Source organism: Labrus bergylta, chromosome 3 (genome assembly GCF_963930695.1).
Source record: "Labrus bergylta chromosome 3, fLabBer1.1, whole genome shotgun sequence".
NCBI classification, from domain to species: Eukaryota; Metazoa; Chordata; class Actinopteri; order Labriformes; family Labridae; genus Labrus; species Labrus bergylta.
The window spans coordinates 36,693,524-36,714,060 of record NC_089197.1 but is presented as its reverse complement, the minus strand read 5'-3'; positions in this window follow the sequence as shown (position 1 = coordinate 36,714,060).

The following is a 20,537-nucleotide window of genomic DNA, read 5'->3' as shown; positions in this document are numbered from 1 at the left end:
ATTTTCATGAATATTTTCGGCTTCAAAAAAGTTGAAAATTTTCATGAAAAGAATTAGACTTCAAAAAAGTTGAATATTTTCATCAAGTATTTCGGCTTCAAAAAAGTCGAAGATTTTCATGAAAAGATTTTGGTTTCAAAAAGTTGAAAATTTACATGAAAAGATTTCGGCTTCAAAAAAGTTAAACATTTTCATGAAAAGATTTCGGCTTCAAAAAAGTTGAAAATTTTCATGAAGTATTTCGGCTTCAAAAAAATGTAACATTTTCATGAAAAGATTTCGGCTTCAAAAAAGTTGAACATTTTCATGAAAAGATTTCGGCTTCAAAAAAGTTGAACATTTTCATGAAAAGATTTCTGCTTCAAAAAAGTTGAAAATTTACATGAAAAGATTTCGACTTCAAAAAAGTTGAACATTTTCATGAAGTATTTCGGCTTCAAAAAAGTTGAACATTTTCATGAAAAGATTTCGGCTTCAAAAAAGTTGAAAATTTTCATGAAAAGATTTCGGCTTCAAAAAAGTTGAAAATTTACATGAAAAGATTTCTGCTTCAAAAAAGTCTAAAATTTTCATGAAAAGATTTTGGTTTCAAAAAGTTGAAAATTTTCATGAAAAGATTTCGGCTTCAAAAAAGTTGAACATTTTCATGGAAAGATTTCGGCTTAAAAAAAGTTGAACATTTTCATGAAAAGATTTCTGCTTCAAAAAAGTTTAAAATTTTCATGAAAAGATTTCGACTTCAAAAAAGTTGAAAATTTACATGAAAAGATTTCGACTTCAAAAAAGTCTAAGATTTTCATGAAAAGATTTCTGCTTCAAAAAAGTTGAAAATTTTCATGAAAAGATTTCGGCTTCAAAAAAGTCTATGATTTTCATGAAAAGATTTCTGCTTCAAAAAAGTTGAAAATTTTCATGAAAAGATTTATGCTTCAAAAAAGTTGAAAATTTTCATGAAAAGATTTTGGTTTCAAAAAGTTGAAAATTTTCATGAAAAGATTTCGGCTTCAAAAAAGTTGAACATTTTCATGAAAAGATTTTGGCTTCAAAAAAGTTGAACATTTTCATGAAAAGATTTCAGCTTCAAAAAAGTTGACCATTTTCATGAATATTTTCGGCTTCAAAAAAGTTGAAAATTTTCATGAAAAGATTTCGGCTTCAAAAAAGTTGAACATTTTCATGAAAAGATTTCGGCTTCAAAAAAGTTGAAAATTTTCATGAAAAGATTTCGGCTTCAAAAAAGTTGAAAATTTACATGAAAAGATTTCTGCTTCAAAAAAGTCTAAAATTTTCATGAAAAGATTTTGGTTTCAAAAAGTTGAAAATTTTCATGAAAAGATTTCGGCTTCAAAAAGTTGAAAATTTTCATGAAAAGATTTCGGCTTCAAAAAAGTTGAACATTTTCATGGAAAGATTTCGGCTTAAAAAAAGTTGAACATTTTCATGAAAAGATTTCTGCTTCAAAAAAGTTTAAAATTTTCATGAAAAGATTTCGACTTCAAAAAAGTTGAAAATTTACATGAAAAGATTTCGACTTCAAAAAAGTCTAAGATTTTCATGAAAAGATTTCTGCTTCAAAAAAGTTGAAAATTTTCATGAAAAGATTTCGGCTTCAAAAAAGTCTATGATTTTCATGAAAAGATTTCTGCTTCAAAAAAGTTGAAAATTTTCATGAAAAGATTTCGGGTTCAAAAAAGTTGAAAATTTTCATGAAAAGATTTTGGTTTCAAAAAGTTGAAAATTTTCATGAAAAGATTTCGGCTTCAAAAAAGTTGAACATTTTCATGAAAAGATTTCGGCTTCAAAAAAGTTGAACATTTTCATGAAAAGATTTCGGCTTCAAAAAAGTTGACCATTTTCATGAATATTTTCGGCTTCAAAAAAGTTGAAAATTTTCATGAAAAGATTTCGGCTTCAAAAAAGTTGAACATTTTCATGAAAAGATTTCGGCATCAAAAAAGTTGAAAATTTTCATGAAGTATTTCGGCTTCAAAAAAATGTAACATTTTCATGAAAAGATTTCGGCTTCAAAAAAGTTGAAAATTTTCATGAAAAGATTTCGGCTTCAAAAAGTTGACCATTTTCATGAAAAGACTTCGGCTTCAAAAAAGTTGAAAATTTTCATGAAAAGATTTCGGGTTCAAAAAAGTTGAAAATTTTCATGAATATTTTCGGCTTCAAAAAAGTTGAAAATTTTCATGAAAAGATTTAGACTTCAAAAAAGTTGAATATTTTCATCAAGTATTTTGGCTTCAAAAAAGTTGAAAATTTTCATGAAAAGATTTCGGTTTCAAAAAGTTGAACATTTTCATGAAAAGATTTCTGCTTCAAAAAAGTTGAAAATTTTCATAAAAAGATTTCGGTTTCAAAAAGTTGAAAATTTTCATGAAAAGATTTCGGCTTCAAAAAAGTTGAACATTTTCATGAAAAGATTTTGGTTTCAAAAAGTTGAAAATTTTCATGAAAAGATTTCAGCTTCAAAAAGGTTGAAAACGTTCATGAACTATTTCGACTTCAAAAAAGTTGAACATTTTCATTAAAAAGATTTTGGCTTCAAAAAAGTTGACCATTTTCATGAAAAGATTTTGGCTTCAAAAAAGTTGAAAATTTTCATGAAAAGATTTCGGGTTCAAAAAAGTTGAAAATTTTCATGAATATTTTCGGCTTCAAAAAAGTTGAAAATTTTCATGAAAAGAATTAGACTTCAAAAAAGTTGAATATTTTCATCAAGTATTTCGGCTTCAAAAAAGTCGAAGATTTTCATGAAAAGATTTCGGCTTCAAAAAAGTTGAACATTTTCATGAAAAGATTTCGGCTTCAAAAAAGTTGAACATTTTCATGAAAAGATTTCGGCTTCAAAAAAGTTGACCATTTTCATGAATATTTTCGGCTTCAAAAAAGTTGAAAATTTTCATGAAAAGATTTCGGCTTCAAAAAAGTTGAACATTTTCATGAAAAGATTTCGGCATCAAAAAAGTTGAAAATTTTCATGAAGTATTTCGGCTTCAAAAAAATGTAACATTTTCATGAAAAGATTTCGGCTTCAAAAAAGTTGAAAATTTTCATGAAAAGATTTCGGCTTCAAAAAGTTGACCATTTTCATGAAAAGACTTCGGCTTCAAAAAAGTTGAAAATTTTCATGAAAAGATTTCGGGTTCAAAAAAGTTGAAAATTTTCATGAATATTTTCGGCTTCAAAAAAGTTGAAAATTTTCATGAAAAGATTTAGACTTCAAAAAAGTTGAATATTTTCATCAAGTATTTTGGCTTCAAAAAAGTCGAAGATTTTCATGAAAAGATTTCGGCTTCAAAAAAGTTGAACATTTTCATGAAAAGATTTCTGCTTCAAAAAAGTTGAAAATTTTCATGAAAAGATTTCGGTTTCAAAAAGTTGAACATTTTCATGAAAAGATTTCTGCTTCAAAAAAGTTGAAAATTTTCATAAAAAGATTTCGGTTTCAAAAAGTTGAAAATTTTCATGAAAAGATTTCGGCTTCAAAAAGGTTGAAAACGTTCATGAACTATTTCGACTTCAAAAAAGTTGAACATTTTCATTAAAAAGATTTTGGCTTCAAAAAAGTTGACCATTTTCATGAAAAGATTTTGGCTTCAAAAAAGTTGAAAATTTTCATGAAAAGATTTCGGGTTCAAAAAAGTTGAAAATTTTCATGAATATTTTCGGCTTCAAAAAAGTTGAAAATTTTCATGAAAAGAATTAGACTTCAAAAAAGTTGAATATTTTCATCAAGTATTTCGGCTTCAAAAAAGTCGAAGATTTTCATGAAAAGATTTCGGCTTCAAAAAAGTTGAACATTTTCATGAAAAGATTTCTGCTTCAAAAAAGTTGAACATTTTCATGAAAAGATTTTGGTTTCAAAAAGTTGAAAATTTACATGAAAAGATTTCGGCTTCAAAAAAGTTAAACATTTTCATGAAAAGATTTCGGCTTCAAAAAAGTTGAAAATTTTCATGAAGTATTTCGGCTTCAAAAAAATGTAACATTTTCATGAAAAGATTTCGGCTTCAAAAAAGTTGAACATTTTCATGAAAAGATTTCGGCTTCAAAAAAGTTGAACATTTTCATGAAAAGATTTCTGCTACAAAAAAGTTGAAAATTTACATGAAAAGATTTCGACTTCAAAAAAGTTGAACATTTTCATGAAGTATTTCGGCTTCAAAAAAGTTGAACATTTTCATGAAAAGATTTCGGCTTCAAAAAAGTTGAAAATTTTCATGAAAAGATTTCGGCTTCAAAAAAGTTGAAAATTTACATGAAAAGATTTCTGCTTCAAAAAAGTCTAAAATTTTCATGAAAAGATTTTGGTTTCAAAAAGTTGAAAATTTTCATGAAAAGATTTCGGCTTCAAAAAGTTGAAAATTTTCATGAAAAGATTTCGACTTCAAAAAAGTTGAAAATTTACATGAAAAGATTTCGACTTCAAAAAAGTCTAAGATTTTCATGAAAAGATTTCTGCTTCAAAAAAGTTGAAAATTTTCATGAAAAGATTTCGGCTTCAAAAAAGTCTATGATTTTCATGAAAAGATTTCTGCTTCAAAAAAGTTGAAAATTTTCATGAAAAGATTTCGGGTTCAAAAAAGTTGAAAATTTTCATGAAAAGATTTTGGTTTCAAAAAGTTGAAAATTTTCATGAAAAGATTTCGGCTTCAAAAAAGTTGAACATTTTCATGAAAAGATTTCGGCTTCAAAAAAGTTGAACATTTTCATGAAAAGATTTCGGCTTCAAAAAAGTTGACCATTTTCATGAATATTTTCGGCTTCAAAAAAGTAGAAAATTTTCATGAAAAGATTTTGGTTTCAAAAAGTTGAAAATTTACATGAAAAGATTTCGGCTTCAAAAAAGTTAAACATTTTCATGAAAAGATTTCGGCTTCAAAAAAGTTGAAAATTTTCATGAAGTATTTCGGCTTCAAAAAAATGTAACATTTTCATGAAAAGATTTCGGCTTCAAAAAAGTTGACCATTTTCATGAATATTTTGAGCTTCAAAAAAGTAGAAAATTTTCATGAAAAGATTTAGACTTCAAAAAAGTTGAATATTTTCATCAAGTATTTCGGCTTCAAAAAAGTAGAAAATTTTCATGACAAGATTTCGGGTTCAAAAAAGTTGAAAATTTTCACAAATATTTTCGGCTTCAAAAAAGTTGAAAATTTTCATGAAAAGATTTTGGTTTCAAAAAGTTGAAAATTTACATGAAAAGATTTCGGCTTCAAAAAAGTTAAACATTTTCATGAAAAGATTTCGGCTTCTAAAAAGTTGAAAATTTTCATGAAGTATTTCGGCTTCAAAAAAATGTAACATTTTCATGAAAAGATTTCGGCTTCAAAAAAGTTGACCATTTTCATGAATATTTTCGGCTTCAAAAAAGTAGAAAATTTTCATGAAAAGATTTAGACTTCAAAAAAGTTGAATATTTTCATCAAGTATTTCGGCTTCAAAAAAGTTGAAAATTTTCATGACAAGATTTCGGGTTCAAAAAAGTTGAAAATTTTCAAAAATATTTTCGGCTTCAAAAAAGTTGAAAATTTTCATGAAAAGATTTTGGTTTCAAAAAGTTGAAAATTTACATGAAAAGATTTCGGCTTCAAAAAAGTTAAACATTTTCATGAAAAGATTTCGGCTTCTAAAAAGTTGAAAATTTTCATGAAGTATTTCGGCTTCAAAAAAATGTAACATTTTCATGAAAAGATTTCGGCTTCAAAAAAGTTGAACATTTTCATGAAAAGATTTCTGCTTCAAAAAAGTTGAAAATTTACATGAAAAGATTTCGACTTCAAAAAAGTTGAACATTTTCATGAAGTATTTCGGCTTCAAAAAAATGGAACATTTTCATGAAAAGATTTTTGCTTCAAAAAAGTTAAAAATTTTCATGAAAAGATTTCGGCTTCAAAAAGTTGAAAATTTTCATGAAAAGATTTCGGCTTCAAAAAAGTTGACCATTTTCATGAAAAGATTTCGGCTTCAAAAAAGTTGAAAATTTTCATGAAAAGATTTTGGCTTCAAAAAAGTTGAAAATTTTCATGAAAAGATTTCGGCTTCAAAAAAGTTGAAAATTTTCATGAAGTATTTCGGCTTCAAAAAAATGTAACATTTTCATGAAAAGATTTCGGCTTCAAAAAAGTTGAAAATTTTCATGAAAAGATTTTGGTTTCAAAAAAGTTGAACATTTTCATGAAAAGATTTCTGCTTCAAAAAAATGGAACATTTTCATGAAAAGATTTCGGCTTCAAAAAACTTGAACATTTTCATGAAAAGATTTCGGCTTCAAAAAAGTTGACCATTTTCATGAAAAGATTTCGGCTTCAAAAAAGCTGACCATTTTCATGAAAAGATTTCGGCTTCAAAAAAGTTGAAAATTTTCATGAAAAGATCTCGGCTTCAAAAAAGTTGAACATTTTCATGAAAAGATTTCGGCTTCAAAAAAGTTGACCATTTTCATGAAAAGATTTCGGCTTCAAAAAAGTTGAAAATTTTCATGAAAAGATTTCGGCTTCAAAAAAGTTGAAAATTTTCATGAAAAGATTTCGGCTTCAAAAAAGTTGAACATTTTCATGAAAAGATTTCGGCTTCAAAAAAGTTGAAAATTTTCATGAAAAGATTTCGGTTTCAAAAAGTTGAAAATTTTCATGAAAAGATCTCGGCTTCAAAAAAGTTGAACATTTTCATGAAAAGATTTCGGCTTCAAAAAAGTTGACCATTTTCATGAAAAGATTTCAGCTTCAAAAAAGTTGAAAATTTTCATGAAAAGATTTCGGCTTCAAAAAAGTTGAAAATTTTCATGAAAAGATTTTGGTTTCAAAAAGTTGAAAATTTTCATGAAAAGTTTTCAGCTTCAAAAAGGTTGAAAACGTTCATGAACTATTTCGACTTCAAAAAAGTCGAAGATTTTCATGAAAAGATTTCGGCTTCAAAAAAGTTGAAAATTTTCATGAAGTATTTCGGCTGCAAAAAAGTTTAAAATTTTCATGAAAATTTTTATGCTTCAAAAAAGATGAAAATTTTAATGAAAAGATTTCGGCTTCAAAAAGTTGAAAATTTTCATGAAAAGATTTCGGGTTCAAAAAAGTTGAAAATTTTCATGAACTATTTCGGCATCAAAAAAAGTGAAAATTTTCATGAAGTATTTCGGCTTCAAAAAAGTCTAAAATTTTCATGAACTATTTCGGCTTCAAAAAAGTTGGAAATTTTCATGAAAAGATTTCTGCTTCAAAAAAGTCTAAAATTTTCATGAAAAGATTTATGTTTCAAAAAAGATGAAAATTTTCATGAAAAGATTTTGGCTTCAAAAAAGTTGAAAATTTTCATGAAAAGATTTCGGCTTCAAACAAGTTGAAAATTTTCATGAAAAGATTTCGGCTTCAAAAAAGTTGTACATTTTCATGAAAAGATTTCGGCTTCAAAAAAAATGAAAATTTTCATGAAAAGATTTTGGTTTCAAAAAGTTGAAAATTTTCATGAAAAGATTTCGGCTTCAAAAAAGTTGAACATTTTCATGAAAAGATTTCGGCTTCAAAAAAGTTGAAAATTTTCATGAAGTATTTCGGCTTCAAAAAAATGTAACATTTTCATGAAAAGATTTCGGCTTCAAAAAAGTTGAACGTTTTCATGAAAAGATTTCGGCATCAAAAAAGTTGAAAATTTTCATGAAAAGATTTCGACTTCAAAAAAGTCTAAGATTTTCATGAAAAGATTTCTGCTTCAAAAAAGTTGAAAATTTTCATGAAAAGATTTCGGCTTCAAAAAGTTGAAAATTTTCATGAAAAGATTTCGGGTTCAAAAAAGTTGAAAATTTTCATGAACTATTTCGGCATCAAAAAAGTTGAAAATTTTCATGAAAAGATTTCGGCTTCAAAAAAGTTGAAAATTTTCATGAAAAGATTTCGGCTTCAAAAAAGTTGAACATTTTCATGAAAAGATTTCGGCTTCAAAAAAGTTGAACATTTTCATGAAAAGATTTCTGCTTCAAAAAAGTTGAAAATTTACATGAAAAGATTTCGACTTCAAAAAAGTTGAAAATTTTCATGAAGTATTTCGGCTTCAAAAAAGTTGAACATTTTCATGAAAAGATTTCGGCTTCAAAAAAGTTGAACATTTTCATGAAAAGATTTCTGCTTGAAAAAAGTTGAAAATTTTCATGAAAACATTTCGGCTTCACAAAAGTCTAAGATTTTCATTAAAAGATTTCTGCTTCAAAAAAGTTGAAAATTTTCATGAAAAGATTTCGGCTTCAAAAAGTTGAAAATTTTCATGAATAGATTTCGACTTCAAAAAAGTTGAAAATTTTCATGAACTATTTCGGCATCAAAAAAGTTGAACATTTTCATGAAAATATTTAGGTTTCAAAAAAGTTGAAAATTTTCATGAAGTATTTCGGCTTCAAAAAAGTCTAAAATTTTCATGAACTATTTCGGCTTCAAAAAAGTTGGAAATTTTCATGAAAAGATTTCGGTTTCAAAAAGTTGAAAATTTTCATGAAAAGATTTCGGTTTCAAAAAGTTGAAAATTTTCATGAAGTATTTCGGCTTTAAAAAAATGTAACATTTTCATGAAAAGATTTCGGCTTCAAAAAAGTTGAACATTTTCATGAAAAGATTTCTGCTTCAAATAAGTTGAAAAAATACATGAAAAGATTTTGGTTTCAAAAAGTTGAAAATTTTCATGAAAAGATTTCGTCTTCAAAAAAGTTGAAAATTTTCATGAAAAGATTTCGGCTTCAAAAAAGTTGAACATTTTCATGAAGTATTTCGGCTTCAAAAAAATGTAACATTTTCATGAAAAGATTTCGGCTTCAAAAAAGTCTAAGATTTTCAAGAAAAGATTTCTGCTCCAAAAAAGTTGAAAATTTTCATGAAAAGAATTCGGCTTCAAAAAAGTTGAACATTTTCATGAAAAGAATTCGGCTTCAAAAAAGTTGAAAATTTTCATGAAAAGATTTTGGTTTCAAAAAGTTGAAAATTTTCATAAAAAGATTTCGGGTTCAAAAAAGTTGAAAATTTTCATGAACTATTTCGGCATCAAAAAAGTTGAAAATTTTCATGAAAAGATTTAGGTTTCAAAAAAGTTGAAAATTTTCATGAAGTATTTCGGCTTCAAAAAAGTCTAAAATTTTCATGAACTATTTCGGCTTCAAAAAAGTTGAAAATTTTCATGAAAAGATTTAGACTTCAAAAAAGTTGAATATTTTCATCAAGTATTTCGGCTTCAAAAAAGTCGAAGATTTTCATGAAAAGATTTCTGCTTCAAAAAAGTTGAAAATTTTCATGACAGGATATTGGCTTGAAAAAAGTTGAAAATTTTCATGAAAAGATTTCTGCTTCAAAAAAGTTGACCATTTTCATGAAAAGATTTTGGTTTCAAAAAGTTGAAAATTTTCATGAAAAGATTTCGGCTTCAAAAAAGTTAAACATTTTCATGAAAAGATTTCGGCTTCAAAAAAGTTGAAAATTTTCATGAAGTATTTCGGCTTCAAAAAAATGTAAAATTTTCATGAAAAGATTTCTGCTTCAAAAAAGTTGAAAATTTTCATGAAAAGATTTCGGCTTCAAAAAAGTTGAATATTTTCATGAAAAGATTTCTGCTTCAAAAAAGTTGAAAATTTTCATGACAGGATTTTGGCTTCAAAAAAGTTGAAAATTTTCATGAAAAGATTTCGGCTTCAAAAAAGTTGACCATTTTCATGAAAAGATTTCGGCTTCAAAAAAGATGAAAATTTTCATGAAAAGATTTCGGTTTCAAAAAAGTTGAAAATTTTCATGAAGTATTTCGGCTTCAAAAAAGTTGAAAATTTTCATGAAAAGATTTCGGCTTCAAAAAAGTTGAACATTTTCATGAAAAGATTTCGGCTTCAAAAAAGTTGAAAATTTTCATGAAGTATTTCGGCTTAAAAAAAATGGAACATTTTCATGAAAAGATTTCGGCTTCAAAAAAGTTGAACATTTTCATGAAAAGATTTCGGCTTCAAAAAAATGTAACATTTTCATGAAAAGATTTCGGCTTCAAAAAAGTTGAACATTTTCATGAAAAGATTTCGGCTTCAAAAAAGTTGAACATTTTCATGAAAAGATTTCTGCTTCAAAAAAGTTGAAAATTTTCATGAAAAGATTTCGGCTTCAAAAAAGTTGAACATTTTCATGAAAAGATTTCTGCTTCAAAAAAGTTGAAAAATTACATGAAAAGATTTTGGTTTCAAAAAGTTGAAAATTTTCATGAAAAGATTTCGGCTTCAAAAAAGTTGAACATTTTCATGAAAAGATTTCGGCTTCAAAAAAGTTGAAAATTTTCATGAAAAGATTTTGGTTTCAAAAAGTTGAAAATTTTGATGAAAAGATTTCGACTTCAAAAAGTTGAAAATTTTCATGAAAAGATTTCGACTTCAAAAAAGTTGAACATTTTCATGAAAAGATTTCGGCTTCAAAAAAGTTGAAAATTTTCATGAAGTATTTTGGCTTCAAAAAAATGTAACATTTTCATGAAAAGATTTCGGCTTCAAAAAAGTTGAACATTTTCATGAAAAGATTTCTGCTTCAAAAAAGTTGAAAATTTTCATGAAAAGATTTCAGCTTCAAAAAAGTTGAAGATTTTCATGAAAAGATTTCGGCTTCAAAAAGTTGAAAATTTTCATGAAAAGATTTAGGTTTCAAAAAAGTTGAAAATTTTCATGAAGTATTTCGGCTTCACAAAAGTCTAAAATTTTCATGAAAAGATTTCGGCTTCAAAAAAGTTGAAAATTTTCATCAAGTATTTCGGCTTCAAAAAAGTCGAAGATTTTCATGAAAAGATTTCTGCTTCAAAAAAGTTGAAAATTTACATGAAAAGATTTCGGCTTCAAAAAGTTAAACATTTTCATGAAAAGATTTAGACTTCAAAAAAGTTGAATATTTTCATCAAGTATTTCGGCTTCAAAAAAGTCGAAGATTTTCATGAAAAGATTTCTGCTTCAAAAAAGTTGAAAATTTACATGAAAAGATTTCGGCTTCAAAAAAGTTGAACATTTTCATGAAAAGATTTCGGCTTCAAAAAAGTTGAACATTTTCATGAAAAGATTTCTGCTTCAAAAAAGTTGAAAATTTTCATGAAAAGATTTCGGCTTCAAAAAAGTTGAACATTTTCATGAAAAGATTTCTGCTTCAAAAAAGTTGAAAAATTACATGAAAAGATTTTGGTTTCAAAAAGTTGAAAATTTTCATGAAAAGATTTCGGCTTCAAAAAAGTTGAACATTTTCATGAAAAGATTTCGGCTTCAAAAAAGTTGAAAATTTTCATGAAAAGATTTTGGTTTCAAAAAGTTGAAAATTTTGATGAAAAGATTTCGACTTCAAAAAGTTGAAAATTTTCATGAAAAGATTTCGACTTCAAAAAAGTTGAACATTTTCATGAAAAGATTTCGGCTTCAAAAAAGTTGAAAATTTTCATGAAGTATTTTGGCTTCAAAAAAATGTAACATTTTCATGAAAAGATTTCGTCTTCAAAAAAGTTGAACATTTTCATGAAAAGATTTCGTCTTCAAAAAAGTTGAAAATTTTCATGAAGTATTTCGGCTTCAAAAAAATGTAACATTTTCATGAAAAGATTTCTGCTTCAAAAAAGCTGAACATTTTCATGAAAAGATTTCTGCTTCAAAAAAGTTGAAAATTTTCATGAAAAGATTTCGGCTTCAAAAAACTTGAACATTTTCATGAAAAGATTTCGGCTTCAAAAAAGTTGAACATTTTCATGAAAAGATTTCTGCTTCAAAAAAGTTGAAAATTTTCATGAAAAGATTTCAGCTTCAAAAAAGTTGAAGATTTTCATGAAAAGATTTCGGCTTCAAAAAAGTTGACCATTTTCATGAAAAGATTTCGACTTCAAAAAAGTTGAAAATTTTCATGAAAAGATTTCGGTTTCAAAAAGTTGAAAATTTTCATGAAAAGATTTAGGTTTCAAAAAAGTTGAAAATTTTCATGAAGTATTTCGGCTTCACAAAAGTCTAAAATTTTCATGAAAAGATTTCGGCTTCAAAAAAGTTGAAAATTTTCATGAAAAGATTTAGACTTCAAAAAAGTTGAATATTTTCATCAAGTATTTCGGCTTCAAAAAAGTCGAAGATTTTCATGAAAAGATTTCTGCTTCAAAAAAGTTGAAAATTTACATGAAAAGATTTCGGCTTCAAAAAGTTAAACATTTTCATGAAAAGATTTCGGCTTCAAAAAAGTTGAAAATTTTCATGAAGTATTTCGGCTTCAAAAAAATGTAAAATTTTCATGAAAAGATTTCGGCTTCAAAAAAGTTGAACATTTTCATGAAAAGATTTCGGCTTCAAAAAAGTTGAAAATTTTCATGAAGTATTTCGGCTTCAAAAAAATGTAACATTTTCATGAAAAGATTTCGGCTTCAAAAAAGTTGAACATTTTCATGAAAAGATTTCGGCTTCAAAAAAGTTGAACATTTTCATGAAAAGATTTATTTTTCAAAAAAGTTGAACATTTTCATGAAGTATTTCGGTTTCAAAAAAGTCTAAAATTTTCATGAACTATTTCGGCTTCAAAAAAGTTGAAAATTTTCATGAAAAGATTTAGACTTCAAAAAACTTGAAAATGTTCATGAATTTTTTCGCCTTCAAAAAAGTCTAAAATTTTCATGAAAAGATTTATGCTTCAAAAAAGATGAAAATTTTCATCAAGTATTTCGGCTTCAAAAAAGTCGAAGATTTTCATGAAAAGATTTCTGCTTCAAAAAAGTTGAAAATTTACATGAAAAGATTTCGGCTTCAAAAAAGTTGAACATTCTCACGAAAAGATTTCGGCTTCAAAAAACTTGAAAATGTTCATGAATTTTTTCGCCTTCAAAAAATTCTAAAATTTTCATGAAAAGATTTATGCTTCAAAAAAGATGAAAATTTTCATGAAAAGATTTGGGCTTCAAAAAGTTGAAAATTTTCATGAAAAGATTTTGGCTTCAAAAAAGTTGAACATTTTCATGAAAAGATTTCGGCTTCAAAAAAGTTGAACATTTTCATGAAAAGATTTCGGATTCAAAAAAGTTGAAAATTTTCATGAACTATTTCGGCATCAAAAAAGTTGAAGATTTTCATGAAAAGATCTCGGCTTCAAAAAAGTTGAACATTTTCATGAAAAGATTTCGGCTTCAAAAAAGTTGAAATTTTTCATGAAAAGATTTCGGCTTCAAAAAAGTTGAACATTTTCATGAAAAGAGTTCTGCTTCAAAAAAGTTGAAAAATTACATGAAAAGATTTCGGCTTCAAAAAGTTGAACATTTTCATGAAAAGATTTCGGCTTCAAAAAAGTTGAAAATTTTCATGAAAAGATTTCGGCTTCAAAAAAGTTGACCATTTTCGTGAAAAGATTTCGGCTTCAAAAAAGTTGAAAATTTTTATGAAAAGATTTCGGTTTCAAAAAGTTGAAAATTTTCATGAAAAGATTTCAGCTTCAAAAAAGTTGAAAATTTTCATGAACTATTTCGGCTTCAAAAAAGTTGAAAATTTTCATGAACAGATTTCGACTTCAAAAAAGTTGAAAATTTTCATGAAAAGATTTAGACTTCAAAAAAGTCTAAGATTTTCATGATAAGATTTCTGCTTCAAAAAAGTTGAACATTCTCACGAAAAGATTTCGGCTTCAAAAAACTTGAAAATGTTCATGAATTTTTTCGCCTTCAAAAAAGTCTAAAATTTTCATGAAAAGATTTATGCTTCAAAAAAGATGAAAATTTTCATGAACTATTTCGGCATCAAAAAAGTTGAAGATTTTCATGAAAAGATTTCGGTTTCAAAAAGTTGAAAATTTTCATGAAAAGATCTCGGCTTCAAAAAAGTTGAACATTTTCATGAACTATTTCGGCTTCAAAAAAGTTGAAAATTTTCATGAAAAGATTTCGGCTTCAAAAAAGTTGAACATTTTCATGAAAAGAGTTCTGCTTCAAAAAAGTTGAAAAATTTCATGAAAAGATTTCGGCTTCAAAAAGTTGAACATTTTCATGAAAAGATTTCGGCTTCAAAAAAGTTGAACATTTTCATGAAAAGATTTCGGCTTCAACAAAGTTGAACATTTGCATGAAAAGATTTCGGCTTCAAAAAAGTTGAAAATTTTCATGAACTATTTCGGCATCAAAAAAGTTGAAAATTTTCATGAAAAGATTTAGGTTTCAAAAAATTTGAACATTTTCATGAAGTATTTCGGCTTCAAAAAAGTCTAAAACTTTCATGAACTATTTCGGTTTCAAAAAAGTTGAAAATTTTCATGAAAAGATTTCAGCTTCAAAAAAGTTGACCATTTTCATGAAAAGATTTCGGCATCAAAAAAGTTGAAAATTTTCATGAAGTATTTCGGCTTCAAAAAAGTTGAAAATTTTCATGAAAAGATTTAGACTTCAAAAAAGTTGAATATTTTCATCAAGTATTTCGGCTTCAAAAAAGTTGAATATTTTCATCAAGTATTTCGGCTTCAAAAAAATGGAACATTTTCATGAAAAGATTTCGGCTTCAAAAAAGTTAAACATTTTCATGAAGTATTTCGGCTTCAAAAAAATGTAACATTTTCATGAAAAGATTTCGGCTTCAAAAAAGTTGAACATTTTCATGAAAAGATTTCGGCTTCAAAAAAGTTGAAAATTTTCATGAAAAGATTTTGGTTTCAAAAAGTTGAAAATTTTCATGAAGTATTTCGGCTTCAAAAAAGTTGAAAATTTACATGAAAAGATTTCGGCTTCAAAAAAGTTGAAAATTTTCATGAAAAGATTTCGGCTTCAAAAAAGTTGAAAATTTTCATGAAGTATTTCGGCTTCAAAAAAATGGAACATTTTCATGAAAAGATTTCGGCTTCAAAATAGTTGAAATTTTTCATGAAAAGATTTCGGCTTCAAAAAAGTTGAACATTTTCATGAAAAGAGTTCTGCTTCAAAAAAGTTGAGAAATTACATGAAAAGATTTCGGCTTCAAAAAAGTCGAAGATTTTCATGAAAAGATTTCTGCTTCAAAAAAGTTGTAAATTTTCATGAAAAGATTTCAGCTTCAAAAAGTTGAAAATTTTCATGAAGTATTTCGGCTTCAAAAAAGTTGAAAATTTTCATGAAAAGATTTCTGCTTCAAAAAAGTTGTAAATTTTCATGAAAAGATTTCAGCTTCAAAAAGTTGAAAATTTTCATGAAGTATTTCGGCTTCAAAAAAGTTGAAAATTTTCATGAAAAGATTTAGACTTCAAAAAAGTTGAACATTTTCATGAAAAGATTTCGGCTTCAAAAAAGTTGAAAATTTTCATGAAGTATTTTGGCTTCAAAAAAATGTAACATTTTCATGAAAAGATTTCGTCTTCAAAAAAGTTGAACATTTTCATGAAAAGATTTCGTCTTCAAAAAAGTTGAAAATTTTCATGAAGTATTTCGGCTTCAAAAAAATGTAACATTTTCATGAAAAGATTTCTGCTTCAAAAAAGCTGAACATTTTCATGAAAAGATTTCTGCTTCAAAAAAGTTGAAAATTTTCATGAAAAGATTTCGGCTTCAAAAAACTTGAACATTTTCATGAAAAGATTTCGGCTTCAAAAAAGTTGAACATTTTCATGAAAAGATTTCTGCTTCAAAAAAGTTGAAAATTTTCATGAAAAGATTTCAGCTTCAAAAAAGTTGAAGATTTTCATGAAAAGATTTCGGCTTCAAAAAAGTTGACCATTTTCATGAAAAGATTTCGACTTCAAAAAAGTTGAAAATTTTCATGAAAAGATTTCGGTTTCAAAAAGTTGAAAATTTTCATGAAAAGATTTAGGTTTCAAAAAAGTTGAAAATTTTCATGAAGTATTTCGGCTTCACAAAAGTCTAAAATTTTCATGAAAAGATTTCGGCTTCAAAAAAGTTGAAAATTTTCATGAAAAGATTTAGACTTCAAAAAAGTTGAATATTTTCATCAAGTATTTCGGCTTCAAAAAAGTCGAAGATTTTCATGAAAAGATTTCTGCTTCAAAAAAGTTGAAAATTTACATGAAAAGATTTCGGCTTCAAAAAGTTAAACATTTTCATGAAAAGATTTCGGCTTCAAAAAAGTTGAAAATTTTCATGAAGTATTTCGGCTTCAAAAAAATGTAAAATTTTCATGAAAAGATTTCGGCTTCAAAAAAGTTGAACATTTTCATGAAAAGATTTCGGCTTCAAAAAAGTTGAAAATTTTCATGAAGTATTTCGGCTTCAAAAAAATGTAACATTTTCATGAAAAGATTTCGGCTTCAAAAAAGTTGAACATTTTCATGAAAAGATTTCGGCTTCAAAAAAGTTGAACATTTTCATGAAAAGATTTATTTTTCAAAAAAGTTGAACATTTTCATGAAGTATTTCGGTTTCAAAAAAGTCTAAAATTTTCATGAACTATTTCGGCTTCAAAAAAGTTGAAAATTTTCATGAAAAGATTTAGACTTCAAAAAACTTGAAAATGTTCATGAATTTTTTCGCCTTCAAAAAAGTCTAAAATTTTCATGAAAAGATTTATGCTTCAAAAAAGATGAAAATTTTCATCAAGTATTTCGGCTTCAAAAAAGTCGAAGATTTTCATGAAAAGATTTCTGCTTCAAAAAAGTTGAAAATTTACATGAAAAGATTTCGGCTTCAAAAAAGTTGAACATTCTCACGAAAAGATTTCGGCTTCAAAAAACTTGAAAATGTTCATGAATTTTTTCGCCTTCAAAAAATTCTAAAATTTTCATGAAAAGATTTATGCTTCAAAAAAGATGAAAATTTTCATGAAAAGATTTGGGCTTCAAAAAGTTGAAAATTTTCATGAAAAGATTTTGGCTTCAAAAAAGTTGAACATTTTCATGAAAAGATTTCGGCTTCAAAAAAGTTGAACATTTTCATGAAAAGATTTCGGATTCAAAAAAGTTGAAAATTTTCATGAACTATTTCGGCATCAAAAAAGTTGAAGATTTTCATGAAAAGATCTCGGCTTCAAAAAAGTTGAACATTTTCATGAAAAGATTTCGGCTTCAAAAAAGTTGAAATTTTTCATGAAAAGATTTCGGCTTCAAAAAAGTTGAACATTTTCATGAAAAGAGTTCTGCTTCAAAAAAGTTGAAAAATTACATGAAAAGATTTCGGCTTCAAAAAGTTGAACATTTTCATGAAAAGATTTCGGCTTCAAAAAAGTTGAAAATTTTCATGAAAAGATTTCGGCTTCAAAAAAGTTGACCATTTTCGTGAAAAGATTTCGGCTTCAAAAAAGTTGAAAATTTTTATGAAAAGATTTCGGTTTCAAAAAGTTGAAAATTTTCATGAAAAGATTTCAGCTTCAAAAAAGTTGAAAATTTTCATGAACTATTTCGGCTTCAAAAAAGTTGAAAATTTTCATGAACAGATTTCGACTTCAAAAAAGTTGAAAATTTTCATGAAAAGATTTAGACTTCAAAAAAGTCTAAGATTTTCATGATAAGATTTCTGCTTCAAAAAAGTTGAACATTCTCACGAAAAGATTTCGGCTTCAAAAAACTTGAAAATGTTCATGAATTTTTTCGCCTTCAAAAAAGTCTAAAATTTTCATGAAAAGATTTATGCTTCAAAAAAGATGAAAATTTTCATGAACTATTTCGGCATCAAAAAAGTTGAAGATTTTCATGAAAAGATTTCGGTTTCAAAAAGTTGAAAATTTTCATGAAAAGATCTCGGCTTCAAAAAAGTTGAACATTTTCATGAACTATTTCGGCTTCAAAAAAGTTGAAAATTTTCATGAAAAGATTTCGGCTTCAAAAAAGTTGAACATTTTCATGAAAAGAGTTCTGCTTCAAAAAAGTTGAAAAATTTCATGAAAAGATTTCGGCTTCAAAAAGTTGAACATTTTCATGAAAAGATTTCGGCTTCAAAAAAGTTGAACATTTTCATGAAAAGATTTCGGCTTCAACAAAGTTGAACATTTGCATGAAAAGATTTCGGCTTCAAAAAAGTTGAAAATTTTCATGAACTATTTCGGCATCAAAAAAGTTGAAAATTTTCATGAAAAGATTTAGGTTTCAAAAAATTTGAACATTTTCATGAAGTATTTCGGCTTCAAAAAAGTCTAAAACTTTCATGAACTATTTCGGTTTCAAAAAAGTTGAAAATTTTCATGAAAAGATTTCAGCTTCAAAAAAGTTGACCATTTTCATGAAAAGATTTCGGCATCAAAAAAGTTGAAAATTTTCATGAAGTATTTCGGCTTCAAAAAAGTTGAAAATTTTCATGAAAAGATTTAGACTTCAAAAAAGTTGAATATTTTCATCAAGTATTTCGGCTTCAAAAAAGTTGAATATTTTCATCAAGTATTTCGGCTTCAAAAAAATGGAACATTTTCATGAAAAGATTTCGGCTTCAAAAAAGTTAAACATTTTCATGAAGTATTTCGGCTTCAAAAAAATGTAACATTTTCATGAAAAGATTTCGGCTTCAAAAAAGTTGAACATTTTCATGAAAAGATTTCGGCTTCAAAAAAGTTGAAAATTTTCATGAAAAGATTTTGGTTTCAAAAAGTTGAAAATTTTCATGAAGTATTTCGGCTTCAAAAAAGTTGAAAATTTACATGAAAAGATTTCGGCTTCAAAAAAGTTGAAAATTTTCATGAAAAGATTTCGGCTTCAAAAAAGTTGAAAATTTTCATGAAGTATTTCGGCTTCAAAAAAATGGAACATTTTCATGAAAAGATTTCGGCTTCAAAATAGTTGAAATTTTTCATGAAAAGATTTCGGCTTCAAAAAAGTTGAACATTTTCATGAAAAGAGTTCTGCTTCAAAAAAGTTGAGAAATTACATGAAAAGATTTCGGCTTCAAAAAAGTCGAAGATTTTCATGAAAAGATTTCTGCTTCAAAAAAGTTGTAAATTTTCATGAAAAGATTTCAGCTTCAAAAAGTTGAAAATTTTCATGAAGTATTTCGGCTTCAAAAAAGTTGAAAATTTTCATGAAAAGATTTCTGCTTCAAAAAAGTTGTAAATTTTCATGAAAAGATTTCAGCTTCAAAAAGTTGAAAATTTTCATGAAGTATTTCGGCTTCAAAAAAGTTGAAAATTTTCATGAAAAGATTTAGACTTCAAAAAAGTTGAATATTTTCATCAAGTATTTCGGCTTCAAAAAAGTTGAATATTTTCATCAAGTATTTCGGCTTCAAAAAAATGGAACATTTTCATGAAAAGATTTCGGCTTCAAAAAAGTTAAACATTTTCATGAAGTATTTCGGCTTCAAAAAAATGTAACATTTTCATGAAAAGATTTCGGCTTCAAAAAAGTTGAACATTTTCATGAAAAGATTTCGGCTTCAAAAAAGTTGAAAATTTTCATGAAAAGATTTTGGTTTCAAAAAGTTGAAAATTTTCATGAAGTATTTCGGCTTCAAAAACATTGAAAATTTACATGAAAAGATTTCGGCTTCAAAAAAGTTGAAAATTTTCATGAAAAGATTTCGGCTTCAAAAAAGTTGAAAAATTACATGAAAAGATTTTGGTTTCAAAAAGTTGAACATTTTCATGAAAAGATTTCTGCTTCAAAAAAGTTGACCATTTTCATGAAAATATTTCTGCTTCAAAAAAGTTGAAAATTTTCATGAAAAGATTTTGGTTTCAAAAAGTTGAAAATTTTCATGAAAAGATTTTGGTTTCAAAAAGTTGAACATTTTCATGAAAAGATTTCTGCTTCAAAAAAGTTGACCATTTTCATGAAAATATTTCTGCTTCAAAAAAGTTGAAAATTTTCATGAAAAGATTTTGGTTTCAAAAAGTTGAAAATTTTCATGAAAAGATTTCGGCTTCAAAAAAGTTGAACATTTTCATGAAAAGATTTCGGCTTCAAAAAAGTTGAAAATTTTCATGAACTATTTCGGCTTCAAAAAAGTTGAAAATTTTCATGAAAAGATTTAGGTTTCAAAAAATTTGAACATTTTCATGAAGTATTTCGGCTTCAAAAAAGTCTAAAACTTTCATGAACTATTTCGGCTTCAAAAAAGTTGAAAATTTTCATGAAAAGATTTAGACTTCAAAAAAGTTGAATATTTTCATCAAGTATTTCGGCTTCAAAAAAGTCGAAGATTTTCATGAAAAGACTTCTGCTTCAAAAAAGTTGTAAATTTTCATGAAAAGATTTCAGCTTCAAAAAGTTGAAAATTTTCATGAAGTATTTCGGCTTCAAAAAAGTTGAAAATTTTCATGAAAAGATTTAGACTTCAAAAAAGTTGAATATTTTCATCAAGTATTTCGGCTTCAAAAAAGTCGAAGATTTTCATGAAAAGATTTCTGCTTCAAAAAAGTTGTAAATTTTCATGAAAAGATTTCAGCTTCAAAAAGTTGAATATTTTCATCAAGTATTTCGGCTTCAAAAAAGTTGAATATTTTCATCAAGTATTTCGGCTTCAAAAAAATGGAACATTTTCATGAAAAGATTTCGGCTTCAAAAAAGTTAAACATTTTCATGAAGTATTTCGGCTTCAAAAAAATGTAACATTTTCATGAAAAGATTTCGGCTTCAAAAAAGTTGAACATTTTCATGAAAAGATTTCGGCTTCAAAAAAGTTGAAAATTTTCATGAAAAGAT